Here is a 16,985-nt window from a genome sequence, read left to right as displayed (position 1 = left end):
TAAAGATGGACTTTCATAACAACAGATATAACAGAAACTAATACAAATTCATGGAAACTGAGCAAATATCATAACTATCTAATGAATAAAAAAAATTGATGAAGAAAGTAATAAAGAAAGCCATTAGTTTTATAGACTTCAATGAAAATAAATACAGAGCATACCAAAGTTTGGAACACAAAAATGTTAATAGTTCTTGTGACTATATAAAAAATGGAATAAATTTCTTTAAATTTTTATTTTTTATATTAATTACAGTTTATTTACTTTATATCCTAGCTGTAGCCCCTCTCTCATTCTCTCCAAATCCCACCCTCCCTCCCTGACCCTCTCTAAGTCCACTGATAGGGGTCTTTTCTGAGACTGATTCTCCATCTGAGGACCAAGCATGGATATAACCTAGAACCACTGTTCCAATGTAGCCCATGGCAGCTCAGTATCCAAGTGGGTTCCTTAGTAAGGGGAATAAGGACTGTCTCTGACATGAACTTAGTGGCTGGCTCTTTGACCTCACCCCTCCCTCTGAGGGAGGAGCAGCCTTGCTAAGCCACAGAGGAGGACATTGCAGCCAGTCCTGAAGATACCTGATAAGCTAGGGTAAAAATAAATCTGATACTAAAATCTTATATTAAGAACTTAACATCTTACTTATTCTGACAGGCCTCAGATGGAATCTCAGAGTTGTTTTGATTTGCATTTCTCTGTTGACTAAGAACACTGAGCATTTCTTTAAGTGCTTCTCCACCATTTGAGATTACTCTGTCGAGAATTCTCTGTTTAGCTTTGTAGCCCATTTTTAATTGGATTGTTTGGTTTGTTGGAATTCAGTTTCTTGAGTTCTTTGTATATTATGGATATTAGCTCTTTGTTGCATGTTGGATTGGTGAAGTTCTTTTCCCAATCTGTAGACAGCTGTTACTCTATTGATAGTGTACTTTGCTTTACAGAAGCTTTTCAGTTTTAAGAGGTTCCATTTATTAATTGTAGATATTAGATCCTGAGATGTTAGTGTTCTGTTTAGGAAGTTGTCTCCTGTGCCAATGAGTTCATGTGGGCCCACTTGTTATGGGAGTGGGGGATATCTCTGAAATGGAATATGTTACTTGCTTTTTGATCTCTTCCCCCTGATTGGACTTTCGTACCAGGTCACATGGGAGGAAGATGAACTTAGTCCATGTGAATAGATGAACTGGTGTGTCTGGGTAGGAGGGCTTCCCTATTCTGAAGAACAGGCAAGAGGGGATACAGGAGGGAGGGTGGGACTGGAAGAAGAAGAATGATGGGCTTATAACCAAGTTGTAAACTTAATTAATTAATAATAATAAAAAACTTAACAGAACACTTGAAGAGCTTTATAACAAAAGAGGTAATCATACCCAGCAGTGTCACTTGTGAGAAATAATAAAACACAGGCCTCACCTCAAACCAAAAAAAAAAAAAAAAATTAGAATTAAGAAATCACTGCAAAGATTCAATGAAGCAATGAGTTGGTTCTATTAGAATTTTTGGGCAGAGTGCAGGGAATCTTATGAAATAAGACAGAAAGACGTGAAGGGGACAGGAGCTCCATGAGGAGAGGGAAAACAAATCTGGGCACAGGGATCTTTTCAGAGACTGATAATCCAACCAAAGACCATTAATGGAATTAATCTAGAACTCCTACACAGATGTAGCCCATGGCAGCTCAGTCTCCAAGTGAGTTCTGTAATAATGGGAAAAGGGACTGTCTCTGACATGAACTCACTGGCCTGCTCTTTGATCCACCTCTCCCTGAGGGGGGAGCAGCCTTACTAGGCCACAGTAGAAGACAATGTAGCCTCTCCTGTTGAGACCTGATAGACTAGGATCAGATGGTAGGGGAGGAGGACTATCAGTGGGCTAGGGGAGGTGCATGGTTAGACAAGAGGGAGGGAGGATGAGGTTGCGAGGGTCCGTTGGAGGTGGCTACAGTTGGGATATAAAATGAATAAACTGTAATTAATTAACTATTTAAAAAAAGAAAATAAGAAAAAAAAAGAAAATAAAATCAACAAATACTCATTCCATGTAACTAAAAGGTAGAGAAAGAATACTCAAGTTAACAAAATCAGAAAAGAAAGGGGCTTAACAACAGACACTGAAGGAATCTAGACAATAATAAGGACATTTTAAAAACCTTTACTGCACCAATTTAGGAAATCCAAAAGTAAGGGATAATTTTATCATTAGTACTACTTACCAAGGTAAATAAATATCAGATACATGATTTAAATAGACCAGTAATACATAGCAAAATAAAAGCACTCATTAAAATCTTTCAAACAGACCACGACAAGATGGTTTAAGTGCCGAATTCTCCAAGGGTGTCAAAGAAGACTCAATGCCAATAATTTGAGGGCAAATTTTTCCACAAGACGAAACAGAAGAAATACTTCTGAATTTATTTCATGAGATCACAGTTACCTTGATGTTCAACCCACATAAAGACTATAAAAGAGAAGATGGCGACTAGCACACACAGTTTTTGAGCTGTGGAAGTGTTAGCTGTCTGAGTTGGTCAGTGGAAGGACCTATAACCCAGGCAAACATGGTGAGGCTTTCTAAACAACAGGGAACATCTCAGGAGGTGAAAACATTGGTCTCTGGTCACCCGGGGACTTGGGGAAGGTGAGAAACGATCCTTTGATCTCCTGGCACTCCCCTCCCCCAGACCTCCTTCCTCCTCAGCACAGCGAACTCATCTTTCTCAGGGCAGACATAACTGCCTGGGGTCTGCAGCCACTGAGGCGGAGCTCCAGGCCCTTTAGCGGCAAGTGCCAGCAGCACCTGTCTGGGAGTCTCAGATCCGCATGGTGGCTGCACCATCCTCCCAGGGCCCGAGTCTGCTACATGCCATACTAGCTCCGCAGGATCGCGATCACTGACGGTACGGCCCGCCCAATCCCACAGTGACAGAGAATACGCTATATACTCACCAAAACCAGGCAGAAATGCCACACTAGTTAGGCACACCAGGCAATGGGAAAGCACAGTGAAGAGACCCCAGGACTTCCCAGAAAGCATCTGGACTAGCAACCCAGTCTCCAGTTACAGCGGGACTTTCTAACCTGGCAGCGAAGCAGCACTGAGCTGGCGGGGCACATCAGCCCTCCAGTTTAAGACTAACCAGGGCCAAAGCAGAGAACAGAGAGCCTGGTTACCCCAATCGCTACTGACGTGACCACCTTGAAACACCAGCTGCAGCAGGACCTCATAACCTGGCAGTGGCAGCAGCACAGAGCTGGCAGAGCACATCAAAGAAGCAGGGCCAAACCAGAGAGCAGAGAGCCCGGATACCCCGATTTCTGCCGAGTGACCTGCCTGTAAGTGAGTACACCCTTGAGAATCTGCAGATCCCCAGATCCTGGGTCCTTCTAAAACAGAAGCCAGGCATCGAGCCCCCTCCCACCCATATTCCCACTTTGGGAAACAGAGGGGCACTTGGGACATTGAAGTTCCTGCTCTGTGGGTCTAATTGAGGAGTTAAGGCAGTTAATGCCAGAAATTGCTATGTGATCATCACTAGCGCCTGCAACATATACAGTGCAGAGCCTCTCCCAAACACTCAAGGGTTCAACATTAGCCATCACTCTGTCCTTTGAGACACGCATCCACGCACACTTCCACACATACACACACAAACACACACACACACACACACACACACACACACACACACGCGCGCGCGCGCGCGCGCGCACTCGCGCACACACTTGCATTTGCCCCGTCTGCACCTGCATACTTTTCTCCCACAGGTACAGCTAGTCCTCAGCACATGCTAAGGACACGGGACCTCTCTCAGCTTTCTGAAGAACTCTCCAGATGCCAGAGAGAGACAGTACCAGTCTGATCTGCAGAATCCAAAAACAAACAGAGAAGGTTTCAGATAAGCCAATGGCTAGGGGTAGGTGAAAGAACACTTCCAACATAAATCAGGACATCATGACTTCACCAGGAAAACCCAAAATTAATGGATACTCCAATTCATCAGAAGCACAAGAAAATGACCTTAAAGCCATGCTTACCCAATTATTTGAGGCTCATAAGGAGGAAATGAACACATCTTTCAAAGAGTTGGCCAGTCAATTGGAGGTAAAGAAAGAAGAAATAGACAAAATCCTTAAAGAAACACAGGCAAACATAGCCAAACAAATAGAGGCACAAGTAGAGATAAAATTAGTGGCATATAAAAAGGAAATGAACAAAGAAATAGAGACCATCGTAGAGAGACAGGAATCCAAATTCAAACAGATGAAAGAAATGGTGCAAGGCATGAAAACAGAATTAGAATCAATAAAGAAAACACAAACTGAGAAAACCCTTGAGCTGGAGAACTTGGAGAAAAGATCAGGAACCACAAAAGTAAGCATCACCAACAGAATACAAGAGATGGAAGAGAGAATCTCTGGAGCTGAAGACACACTTGCAGAAATTGATACTTCTCTCAAAGAAAAAGTAAAATCAGAAAACTTCCAATCACAAAATATCCAAGAAATCAAGGACGCTACGAAAAGACAAAATCTAAGAATAATACGAATTGATGAAAAAGAAGACTCCAGACTCCAAGGTCCAGAAAATATTTTCAAGAAAATCATAGAAGAAAATTTTTCCAACTTAAAGAAAGAGATGTCCATAAATATACAAGAGGCCTACAGAACTCCAAATAGACTAGACCAGAAAAGAAACACATCACGTCACATCATAGTCAAAACACTAAATCTACAGAACAAAGAAAAGATATTAAAAGCAGCAAGGGAAAAAGGCCAAGTAACATATGAAGGTAGACCTATCAGAATCACACCGGACTTCTCATCAGAAACTATGAAAGCCAGAAGGGCCTGGGCAAGTATCATGGAGACTCTAAGAGATCACAAATGTCAACCCAGACTACTATACCCTGCAAAGCTTTCAATCAACATAGATGGAGAAAACAAAATATTCCATGACAAAACTAAATTTACACAATATCTACACAGCAAACCAACCCTACAGAAGATACTAGAAGGAAAACTCCAATCCAACGAAAACAAATTCACCCAAGAAAACAGGGCATACAGATAATATCCCAACAAAAATGAAAGGAAAACAAGCAATGAAACAGGGTAAGATCACCGACTCCATTACAAAAGAAACTAATGTGCATTGGTCACTACTATCTATCAATATCAATGGACTCAACTCACCAATAAAAAGACACAGGCTAACAGAATGGTTGCAGAAACAGGATCCAACATTCTGTTGCATCCAAGAAACACACCTATGCAACAAAGATAAACACTACCTCAGAGTAAAGGGCTGGAAAAATGTTTTTCAAGCAAATGGTTCCAGAAAACAAGCTGAAATAGTCATCCTAATATCTAATAAAATAGACTTTCATCCAAAGTTAATCAGAAAAGATAAGGAGGCCCACTATATTCTCATCAAAGAAAAAATCCACCAAGAGGACATCACAATCTTGAATATCTGTGCCCCAAATACAAGAGCACCTACATTCGTAAATGAAACATTATTAAAGCTTAAATCATACATTGATCCTAATACCTTAATAGTGGAAGACTTCAACACTCCACTCTCACCAAGGGACAGATCAACTAGACAGACACCAAATAGGGAAATAAAAGCACTCACAGAATCCCTAAATCGAATGGACCTAATAGACGTCTATAGATCTTTTCACCCAAACTCAAAAGAGTACACCTTCTTTTCAGCACCGCATGGAACCTTCTCCAAAATAGACCATATAGTTGGTCACAAAGCAAGCCTCAACCGATACAAAAGGATTGAAATAATCCCTTGTATACTATCTGACCACCATGGACTAAAGCTGGACATCAACAACAACAGAAACAACAAAAAGCCGACACACATATGGAAATTGAACAACTTACTGCTCAATGACAAATGGGTTAAGGAAGAAATAAAGAAAGAAATTAAAGACTTCCTAGAATTCAATGAATATGAAGGCACAACATACCCAAATTTATGGGACACATTGGAAGCAGTGCTCAGAGGAAAATTTATAGCACTAAGTGCCTGCAAGAAGAAATTTGTAACATCACATACAAACAACTTAATGGCCCAACTGAAAACCCTAAAAAAAAAAAGAAGCAGACATACCCAAGAGGAGCAAATGGCTGGAAATAATCAAACTCAGAGCTGAAATCAACCAATCAGAAACAAATAAAACTATCCAAAGAATCAATGAAACAAAAAGCTGGTTCTTTGAGAAAATCAACAAGATAGACAAACCCTTAGCCAAACTAACTAAAAAGCAGAGAGAAACTATACAAATCAGCAAAATCAGAAATGAAAATGGCGACATAACTACAGACACTGAGGAAATCCAAACAATTATTAGGTCATACTACAAAAACCTATATGCCACAAAATTTGAAAATCTAAATGAAATGGATAATTTTCTTGACAGATTCCATCTACCAAAATTAAGCCAAGATCAGGTAGAAAGACTGAATAGCCTTATATCTCCCAAGGAAATTGAAGCAGTCATTAACAGGCTCCCCTCCAAAAAAAGCCCTGGACCAGATGGCTTCAGCACAGAATTCTATCAGACCTTCAAAGAAGTGCTAAGACCAATTCTCCTCAAACTATTCCACAAAATAGAAACAGAAGGAACACTACCAAACTCATTCTATGAAGCCACAGTCACCTTGATACCTAAACCACACAAAGATCCAACAAAAAAAGAGAACTTCAGACCTATCTTTCTTATCAACATTGATGCAAAAATACTCAATAAAATACTTGCAAACCGAATCCAAGAACACATCAAAGATATCATCCACCCATGACCAAGTAGGCTTCATCCCAGGCATGCAAGGGTGGTTCAACATACGGAAATCCATCAATGTAATCCACCACATAAACAAACTGAAGGAGAAAAACCACATGATCATCTCCTTAGATGCCGAAAAAGCATTTGACAAAGTCAACACCCATTCATGTTTAAAGTCTTGGAGAGATCAGGGATACAAGGCACATACCTAAACATAGTAAAGGCAATATACAGCAAGCCTATAGCCAACATCAAAGTCAATGGAGAGAAACTTAAATCAATCCCACTGAAATCAGGGACAAGACAAGGCTGCTCACTGTCTCCATATCTCTTCAACATAGTACTTGAAGTCCTAGCCAGAGCAATAAGACAACTAAAGGAGATCAAGGGGATACAAATCAGAAAGGAAGAGGTCAAAGTGTCACTATTTGCAGATGATATGATAGTATACATGAGCGACCCCAAAAATTCAACCAGAGAACTCCTTCAGCTGATAAACACCTTCAGCAAAGTGGCAGGAAACAAAACCAACTCAAAAAAATCAGAAGCCCTCCTATACACCAAAGACAAAAAAGCTGAGGAAGAAATTAGGGAAACAACACCCTTCACAATAGCCACTAATAACATAAAGTACCTTGGGGTGACTCTAACCAAGCAAGTGAAAGACCTGTTTGAGAAAAACTTCAAGTCTCTGAAGAAAGAAATTGAAGAAGATATCAGAAGATGGAAAGATCTCCCGTGCTCATGGATTGGTAGGATTAACATTGTGAAAATGGCCATACTGCCAAAAGCAATCTACAGATTCAATGCAATTCCCATAAAAATACCAACTCAATTCTTTACAGACATTGAAAAAAAGTTTCTCAGCTTCATATGGAGAAACAAAAAACCCAGAATCTCCAAAATGATCCTGTACAACCACAGATCATCTGGAGGTATCTCCATCCCCGATCTCAAGCTGTACTACAGGGCAACAGTAATAAAAACTGCATGGTGTTGGCATAGAAACAGAAAAGCGGATCAATGGAATCGAATAGAAGACCCAGAAATAAACCCACACACCTAAGAATACTCGATATTTAACAAAGAAGCCAAATCCATTCAATGGAAAAAAGACAGTATCTTCAACAAATGGTGCTGGACCAACTGGATGTCTACATGCAGAAAAATGAAAATAGATCCATATTTATCACCCTTCACAAAACTAAAGTCAAAGTGGATCAAGGACCTCAACATAAAACCAGAAACTCTAAATCACTTGGAAAAAAAAGTGGGGAACAGCCTAGAACTCATTGGCACAGGAGACAACTTCCTGAACAGAACACCAACAGCACAGGCTCTAAGAGCAACAATCAATAAATGTGATCTCATGAAACTGAAAATCTTCTGTAGAGCAAAAGACAACGTCATCAAAACAAAACGACTGCCTACAGATTGGGAAAGAATCTTCACAAACCCTTTATCTGACAGAGGGCTAATAACCAGTATATATAAAGAACTAAAGAAGCTGAAAAGCAACAAACCAAGTAATCCCATTAAAAAATGGGGAACGGAGCTAAACAGTGAATTCTCAAAAGAGGAACATTGAATGGCAGAGAAACACTTAAAGAAATGCTCAACCTCATTAGCCATTAGGGAAATGCAAATCAAAACAACCCTGAGATTTCACTTTACACCCATCAGAATTGCCAAGATGAAAAACTCAAGTGACAACACATGCTGTAGAGGTTGTGGTGAAAGGTGAACCCTCCTCCATTGCTGGTCTGAATGTAAACTGGTACAACCACTTTGGAAGTCAATCTGGCACTTTCTCAGACAATTAGGAGTAGTGCTACCTCAAGACCCAGCTATACCACTCCTAGGTATATACCCAAAATTTGCTCAAGTACACAACAAGGACATTTGTTCAACCATGTTTGTAGCAGCTTTATTTGTAATAGCCTGAACTTGGAAACAACCCAGATGTCCATCAACAGAGGAATGCATACAGAAATTGTGGTATTTTTACACAATGAAATACTATTTATCAAAAAGGAGGAAATCATGAAATTTGCAGGCAAATGGTGGGATCTAGAAAAGATCATTCTGAGTGAAGTATCCCAGAAGGAGAAAGACAAACTTGGTATATACTCGCTTATATAGACCTACAAGATATGATAAACATAATGAAATCTACACACCTAAAGACGATAATCAAGAAAGTGGACATGGGTGAAGATGATCAATCCTCATTTAGAAAGACAAATGGGATGTGCATTGAATGTATGACAGGAGTCTACTGCAAAAGGCATCTGAAAGACTCTACCTAGCAGTGTTTCAAAGCAGACACTAAGACTCATAACCAAATCCTCGGCAGAGTGCAGGGAATCATATGAAAGAAGGGGAGTTAGTATGATATGGAAAGGATAGGAGCTCTACAAGTACCAAATATATCCGGGCACAGGGTCTTTTCTGAGACTGACACTCAACCAAGGACCATCTATTGATATAACATAGAACTTCTGCTCGGATGTGGCCCGTGGTAGCTCAGTAACCAAGTAGTTTTCCAAAGTAAGGGGAACAAGGACTATTTCTAACAGGACTCAAGGTCAGGCTCTTTGACCTCCCCCCACCCCACAGGGGAGGAGCAGTCCTGTTAGGACACAGAGGAGGTATTTGCAGCCAGCCTTGAAGATACCTGATAAAACAGGGTCAAATGAAAGGGGAGGAGGTCCTCCCCTATCATTGGACTTGGAAAGGGGCAGGGAGGAGACCAGGGAGGGAGTTGGGGAGGGGGAGGGAATGAGGGAGCGGGATACAGCTGGGACACAGAGTTAACAAATTGTAACTAAAAAGAAAAATAAAAATTAAAAAAAGAGTATAAAAGACAAAAAATTACAGACCAAGTTTACTTATGAACACAGAAGTGAACTTATACAATAAAATGATTTTATACTGAATCCAAAAGCACATTAATGAGGCTCTATTCCAGTGATTCAGGGATTTCTCTATATAAAAATATAAATAAGTAAGTAAATAAATAAATAAATAAATGACATCCAATATATAAATGTTCTAAAAGAAAAAATAATCATGTCATTATATATAAAAATGTATTTTGAAAAAATCTAATATACCATCATGATAAAACGTCTTGAGGAGGTTGGAGACACAAGAGAGATACTTAAACATAATGAGGGCAATTTACAGCAAGCCCATAGCCAACATCAGATTAAATGAAGAGAAACTGAAATTATTTCATAAATCCAGGAACAAAACAAGTTTTTCTATTCTCAGTATATCTATTGAATGTAGAACTTGAAATTTTATCAAATGAGCAGAGGGCCAGAATCCTTATAGAAGAAGAGGGAGATAGAAAGACCTGAAGGGGACAGAACCTCCACAAAGAGATCAACAGAGCCAAAATACCTTGGCCCAGGTGTGGCCTGCAGAGACCTATACCCCAACTAAGGACCAAGAATGAGGAGGACCGTGACCCCAGATTCAAAGGAAACCCATTGGCTCCTCAGTTTCAAAGGGACTTTCCTAGTAAGGGATACAGAGGCTGTCTCTGACATGAACTCAGTGGCCTGTTCTTTGTTCACCTCCCCCTAGGAGGTGCAGTCTTGCCAGGCCACAGAGTAAGGTGATGCAGCCAGCCTTGATGAGGCCTGATAAGCTAGGGTCAGATAGATGGAGAGGAGGTTCTCCACTATCAGAGGACTACAGAAAGGTCATAGGGGAAGAAGAGGGAGGGTGGGTGGAAGTGGGAGGAGATGAGGGAGGGTACTACAGTAGGGATACAAAGTGAATTAACTGTAATAAATAAGTATATAAATAATACCAAATTAAAAAATAAAAAAGACAATTGAAGTAGATTGAAAGATGAAAATCAGAAAAAAATAAGTCATGGTATTGTTATTTGCAAATAACATGACAATATACATGAATGATCCTAATACCTCCACCATAGCACTGGTATAGCTCAGAAACACTTTCAGCAACATGTCTGGATGCAAGGTTAACTAAGAAACGAGAATCAGTAGTGCTCCTATATACAAATGCCAAGTAGACTGAGAAAGAATTCAGGAAAACAACGCCTATCACAATAGCCTCAAAGAATATTGGCTATCTTGGTGCTACTCTAACCATGTAAGTGAAAGACTTGTGTGATAAACACATCAAGTCTTTGAAGAAAGAAACTGAAGCCAGATATGAGAAGATGGAAAATTCTTCCATGCTCATGGATCAATAGAATTAACATAGTAAAAATGGTCATACTAGCAAAAGCAATTCACAGATACAATGCAATCCTCTAAAAATTACAACACATTTTTTGCAGTACCTTAAGGATATTTCTCAACTTCATACAAAAAAAAAAAAAACCCATGATATTTAAAACAATTTTGAACAATAAAATAACCACTGGAGGCATCACCAACCCTGACTGCAAGTTCTATTACAGAGGTATAATAATAAAATCTGCACAGTATTGGTATGAAAACAGACATGTTCAATGGAATTGAATTGAAATCCAACATATAAATCCAAACACATCTGGACACCTGAATTTTGATAAAGTGTCCAAAAATACATACTGGAAAACAAAGAAAGCAACTTCATCAACTGGTCATGGTAAAACTAGATTTCTGCATAAAGAAGAATGCAGATAGTTCTATATTCATCATCTTGCACAGAACTCAACTCTAAATGGATCACATGACAATGTTGGACTTCTAATGGAGTTCATGTCTCCTCCAGGTCCTTCTATCCTTCACCCACAAGATTCCTTGAACTCTGCCTCATGTTTGGCGATGGGTCTCAGAATCTGTTTCAATCCACTGCTGTCTGGAGACTCTCAGAGGACAGTTATGTGAGGCTCCTGTCTGCAAGCATAGCAGAGTAGCAATGGTTGGCTGTCTCCTATGTGGTGAGGCTCAGGGAGGGACAGTCATTTTTTGGTCATTCCCTCAATCACTGCTGCACCTTTATCCATGAATGTTTTTCATCTTTAAAAATGTGTTTATTTTTTTTAAAAATTCAGTTATATACAAAAGTGTTTCTTACTTCTCATTTCTCAAAACAAACACCTAATAGCCCATACACCCATAGCCTACCCAGCTTCAATGGTATTTCTAATAACCAGCCCATACTACCTTTTCAGGAAGTTAATGGCTCAGAATAGACACTCCTACAGAATTTACCATCACTAACAAACTTTTTAGGGATCTCAAGAAGCTAACAAGTAGGTTCTTTCCGAGTGATTTTTTTTTCTGAACTAAACTTACCATTTGGGAAATAAAGAGAAAAACCCAAGAGAACAAGTGAGTAAATATCCTAGAAAAACTATTATTTGAGAAAGCCCAAGTAGTCTTGATAATGTAACCCAGAGAGCCTTGAACACATGGATCTGGCACCCAAGTGCTGGGAACACAAGAGAATTTGCCCTCATGCTTGGCTAAAAATAATTTCTATAATGATATAATCATATACAATTCATGAGACCACATTATACTTCTCCAGTTTCCAGCTTGCTAGCCACACTTACGTGTATTTAGTACATACACGATGGAGCCAGTCTTAGATAATAAGCCAAAAAGAAATAATAATAATAATGATGAAGGCAAGAAATAGCTGCCTTCGAGAGGAAAGTAGGTAACGCTTGACTCTTGACATATGAGTTTTTCTCATCTACCTCTAACCAGACAATATACCTTGACAACACAGGCAAAGAGTAAACTCCAAGAATGTGTTTTATACCTTTAAACACTCAAATATTAAAGTTACCAAGCCACCACCATCCATTAAAAAATCTTTCTAATCAACAATGGAGTTAACTGTCCATAATTTCACACAATTGTAACTTATCTCAGAATATAGAGAAAAATACAAAGTTTTAGCCTGATATGTTAGTATACATGAGTGACCCCAAAATATCTACCCAAGAATTACTGCAGCTGATAAACCCCTTCAGCAAAGTGGCTGGATATAAAACTAACAACAACAACAAAAAAATCAGTAACCCTCCTGTATATGAAAGACAAAGGGGCCGAGAATGAAATTAGGGAAACAACACCCTTCACAATAGCCACTAATAACATAAAGTACCTTGGTGTGACTCTAACCAAGCCAGTGAAAGATCTGTTCAAAAAAGTCTTCAAGTCACTGAAGAAAGAAATTGAAGAAGGTATCAGAAGATGGAAAGTTCTCTCATGCTCATGGATCCGAAGGATTAACATAGTAGGATTAGCATCCTGCCAAAAGCAATCTAAATATTCAATGCAATTCCCAACAAAATACCAACACAATTCTTTACAGATCTTGAAAGAAAATTTCTCAACTTCATATGGAAACCCAAAAAACTCAGAATTTCCAAAATTCTGTACAACAACAGATCATCTGGAGGTATCTCCATCCCTGATCTGAAGTTGTACTACAGAGCAATAATAATAAAAACTGTGTGGTACTGGCATAAAAACAGAATAGTGGATCAGTGAAATCAAATGGAAGACGCAAAAATAAACCCACATACTTACAGATACTTGATTTTTGACTAAGAAGGCAAAATCATACAATGGAAAAAAGACTGCATCTTCAACAAACAGTGCTGGTTTAACTGGATGTCTACATGTAGAAAAATGCAAATACTTATCACCCTGCACAAAACTAATTTCCAAATGGATCAAAGACCCCAGTATAAAACCAGACACACTAAACCTGTTAGAAGAAAAAGTGGGGAAGATCCTTGAACTCATTGGCACAAGAGACAACTTCAAGAACAGAACACCAACAGCACAGGCTTTAAGATCAGCAATCAATACATGGGACCTCATGAAACTGAAAAGCTTTTGTAAAGCAGAGGATCCTGTCTTCAGAACAAAAGACAGCCTACAGATTGGGAAAGGATCTTCACCAACCCTATATCTGACAGAGGGCTAATATCCAGAATATATAAAGAACTAGAATAGTTAAAAAGCAATAAATCAAGTAACCCAATTACAAAGTTGGGTACAGAGCTAAACAGAGAATTCTCAATAGACAAATATAGAATGGCAGAGAAACACGTAAAAATTGCTCAACATCCTTAGTAATTAGGGAAATGCAAATCAAAACAACCCTGAGATTTCACCTTATACCCATCACAATAGCTAAGATAAAAAACTCAAGTGACAATACATGCTGGAGAGGATGTGGAGAAAGGGGAACACTACTCTATTGCTGGTGGTAAGGTAAACTTGTACAACTACTTTGGAAATCAATCTGGTGCTTTCTCAGAAAACTGGGAATAGCTCTTCCTCAAGGTCCAGCTATACCACTCCTAGGCATCTATCCAAAATATGCTCCATTATACAACAAGGACATTTGCTCAACCATGTTCATAGCAGCTTTGTTCATAAGAGCCAGAACCTGGGAATAACCCAGATGTCCCTCAACTGAGGAATGGATAGAGAAATTGTGGTACATTTACATAATGGAATACTACTCAGCAATTAAAAACAAGGAAATCATGAAATTGGCAGGCAAATTGTGGGATCTAGAAAAGATCATCCGGAGTGAGGTATCCCAGAAGCAGAAAGACACACATGGTATATACTTACGTATAAGTGGATAATGGAAATATAATATAGAATAAACATATTAAAATCTATACACCTAAAGAAACTAAGCAAGAAGGAGGACCTCACTCAGAAAAGCAAATGGGACAGACATTAGAAGACAGAGATAACAGGAAACAGGACAGGTGCCTACCACAGAGAGCCTCTGAAAGACTCTACGCAGCCATGTATCAAAGCAGATGCTGAGGCACATAACCAAACAGTAGGCAGAGTGCAGGTAATCTTATGGAAGAGGTGTACATACAAAGACCTGGAAGGGACAACAGCACCACAAGGAGAGCAACAGAACCAAAAAATCTGGGCACAGGGTTCTCTTCTGAGACTGATACTCCAACCAATCATTGAGATGAATCCCCACTCAGATGTAGCCCATGAGAGCTCAATCTCCAAGTGGGTTCTCTAGTAAGGGGAACAGGGGCTGTCTCTGACATGAACTCAGTGCCTGGCTCTTTGATACCCTCCCACTGAGCAGAGGCAGCCTTACCAGGCCACAGATGAAGACAATGCAGCTAGTCCTGATGAAACCTGATAGGCTAGGGTCAGATAGAAGGGAAGGAGGACCTCCCCTATTAGTGGACTTGGAGAGGGGCATGGGAGGAGATGAGAGAGGGAGGGTTGGATTAGGAGGGAGATACAGCTAGGATACAAAGTAGATAAACTTTAATTAATATAGAATTTTAAATTAGAATTAAAAGATGAAATACCTTGTTTCCTTTGGCATCTTTAGAAAATGAACCCCAGGAATAAAAGGATGTGGCTGCAACAGGAAATGTGTGCATCGGTAAACACATACAACAGCATGGCAGGGTGAGCTTCATATGCAGGGACAGCAACACAGAGTCACTGTGAATGTGAAGGCCTTCCAGCTTGCTGGAAGAACCTTAACATCTTTAATATTACAATATAGTTAATGGTTTTTTATTGCCTGTAGCATCAAAATTATTGAAAAGTCCAATGAGGTTATACTGAGTTAATAGGTTCAAAAGCATTTTCCAAACACGTCATGACTATAGGATGAATAACACTTCAAGAAAACAAACTTTTTAGAATATGGCTTTCAATATACATCCTTACTTTAATTCAGTCTGTTTCCATTACATTTCTGCAAGTTGTGCATTGGGCCTCAAAATTTATAATTGTATCTACCATGAACAACTGCCTACATAAATTCACTTGAACATGGATAAAGATGGCTAAATTAAGTGAATTTGCAAAACTAAGAGTTTTCAAACTTTGGAACTTTGAATGAGATGTGACAGTAAGAACAGGAAGTCTACATACAGAGAAGGTAAAGTGTCAATTCTCACAGTATCAGAAGCATCATAAAGAAAGCTAGATTTTAGAACCACCCCTATTCCTATGTGTTTCTGTTATGTACAATGAGACACTGACATCTTCCATGTGCCAACATGGAGAGTATAAGAAGGGTGAATCCATGTCAGAGAAAATGAAACTATGAAGCTCCAGTCAGACTGAACACTACAGGAATTAGCCCTCAAGTTTCCAAGGACTTTATCAGTTTAAAATTTAATGTATTATCTTAGTCAACAGAGTCCTGAACAAAACTCGCTTAGTGTTATTACACTGCTAAAACTAAGGTAGCATGTCCCCCCCCTCCAGTTTTAGATAGCCCAAAGAATTTTTATGCTATCAAGCAAAAATTAATATATTATACAGACATTTCATTAGCTTTATTTAAAGAGCAGGGATTTTGTTTTTTGCAGTCTACAATGATGCCTAGATAACATCATCAGGCAAGAATGCCAGTTTAAAAGAAATTTATGAAAAATAACAGGTGTTGGTGCTCCTCAAGAACAGGAGAGTGCGGCTGGCACCAACTCCAGACCCCAGTTACTCAGAAGCAGTTCCACTGCAGTATCTACATGCCCTGATTCCTACAACAAGCCCACTATTACCGCACTCCTAACATTACCCATAGCACACAGGTTTTCTACTTTTTGGTGTATTCTGGATTAGAAACTGGTGCTCCTGCATACACATGAGCCGAAAGTTGAGCTGTCCGCTTGAACAATTCAGGATGTTGTTTGTACTGATTTGCTACTCTTGCATCTTGGGGTCATCTGGCTCTGCAGCTGCCAACAGTGCTTGCAATGACAATAATACAGTGCACAGAGTCTTTGCTGCTGCCTATTGATCTTTTAAGATATCTAAACAAATAGCCCCTGTGAGGGAACTAATCTTAGGGTGCCATATTTTTTTGATGAACTGGACTTTAGAGGGATAAAATGGATGTTTCTGGTATTTTTATCTCTAGTTGGTATCTTGCAACCTCATATGGTGTGTCTGGAGGTCCTGCTATACCTCCTCTTAATTCTGTAAAATTCTCATCTGCAAGATCTACTTTAATTTGATTTTTGATCGTCTCCTCACCCTTCAGCACCTCCTTGAACTCCCTCTTGATTAGCTGCACTACGATGCTGGCCATCTCTCTGCCCACAGCTGATTCGTACTCACATCCTCTGTCATCCCTTCCTCCACCTCCTCCTCCCTCAGTGATTCAGACCCGAGCACAGGAGTGCTGCCACTGCCACGCTTGCCACTGCCACCCTTGCTGCTGC

At 39.5% G+C, this 16,985-nt stretch overlaps 1 protein-coding gene and 1 pseudogene across 1 annotated transcript in view; both read right to left on the bottom strand.

Annotated features, from left to right (window-relative positions):
* Positions 1–16,985, bottom strand: part of LOC110561262 (vomeronasal type-2 receptor 116) — a 186,301-nt gene that overhangs the window by 6,725 nt on the left and 162,591 nt on the right. The gene's annotated exons all lie outside the window — the stretch shown is intronic.
* LOC110563833 (ubiquitin-conjugating enzyme E2 K-like) lies at positions 16,215–16,852 on the bottom strand (annotated as a pseudogene).

Source organism: Meriones unguiculatus, chromosome 14 (genome assembly GCF_030254825.1).
Source record: "Meriones unguiculatus strain TT.TT164.6M chromosome 14, Bangor_MerUng_6.1, whole genome shotgun sequence".
Taxonomy (NCBI): Eukaryota; Metazoa; Chordata; class Mammalia; order Rodentia; family Muridae; genus Meriones; species Meriones unguiculatus.
This window is presented reverse-complemented; position numbering and strand designations above follow the sequence as displayed.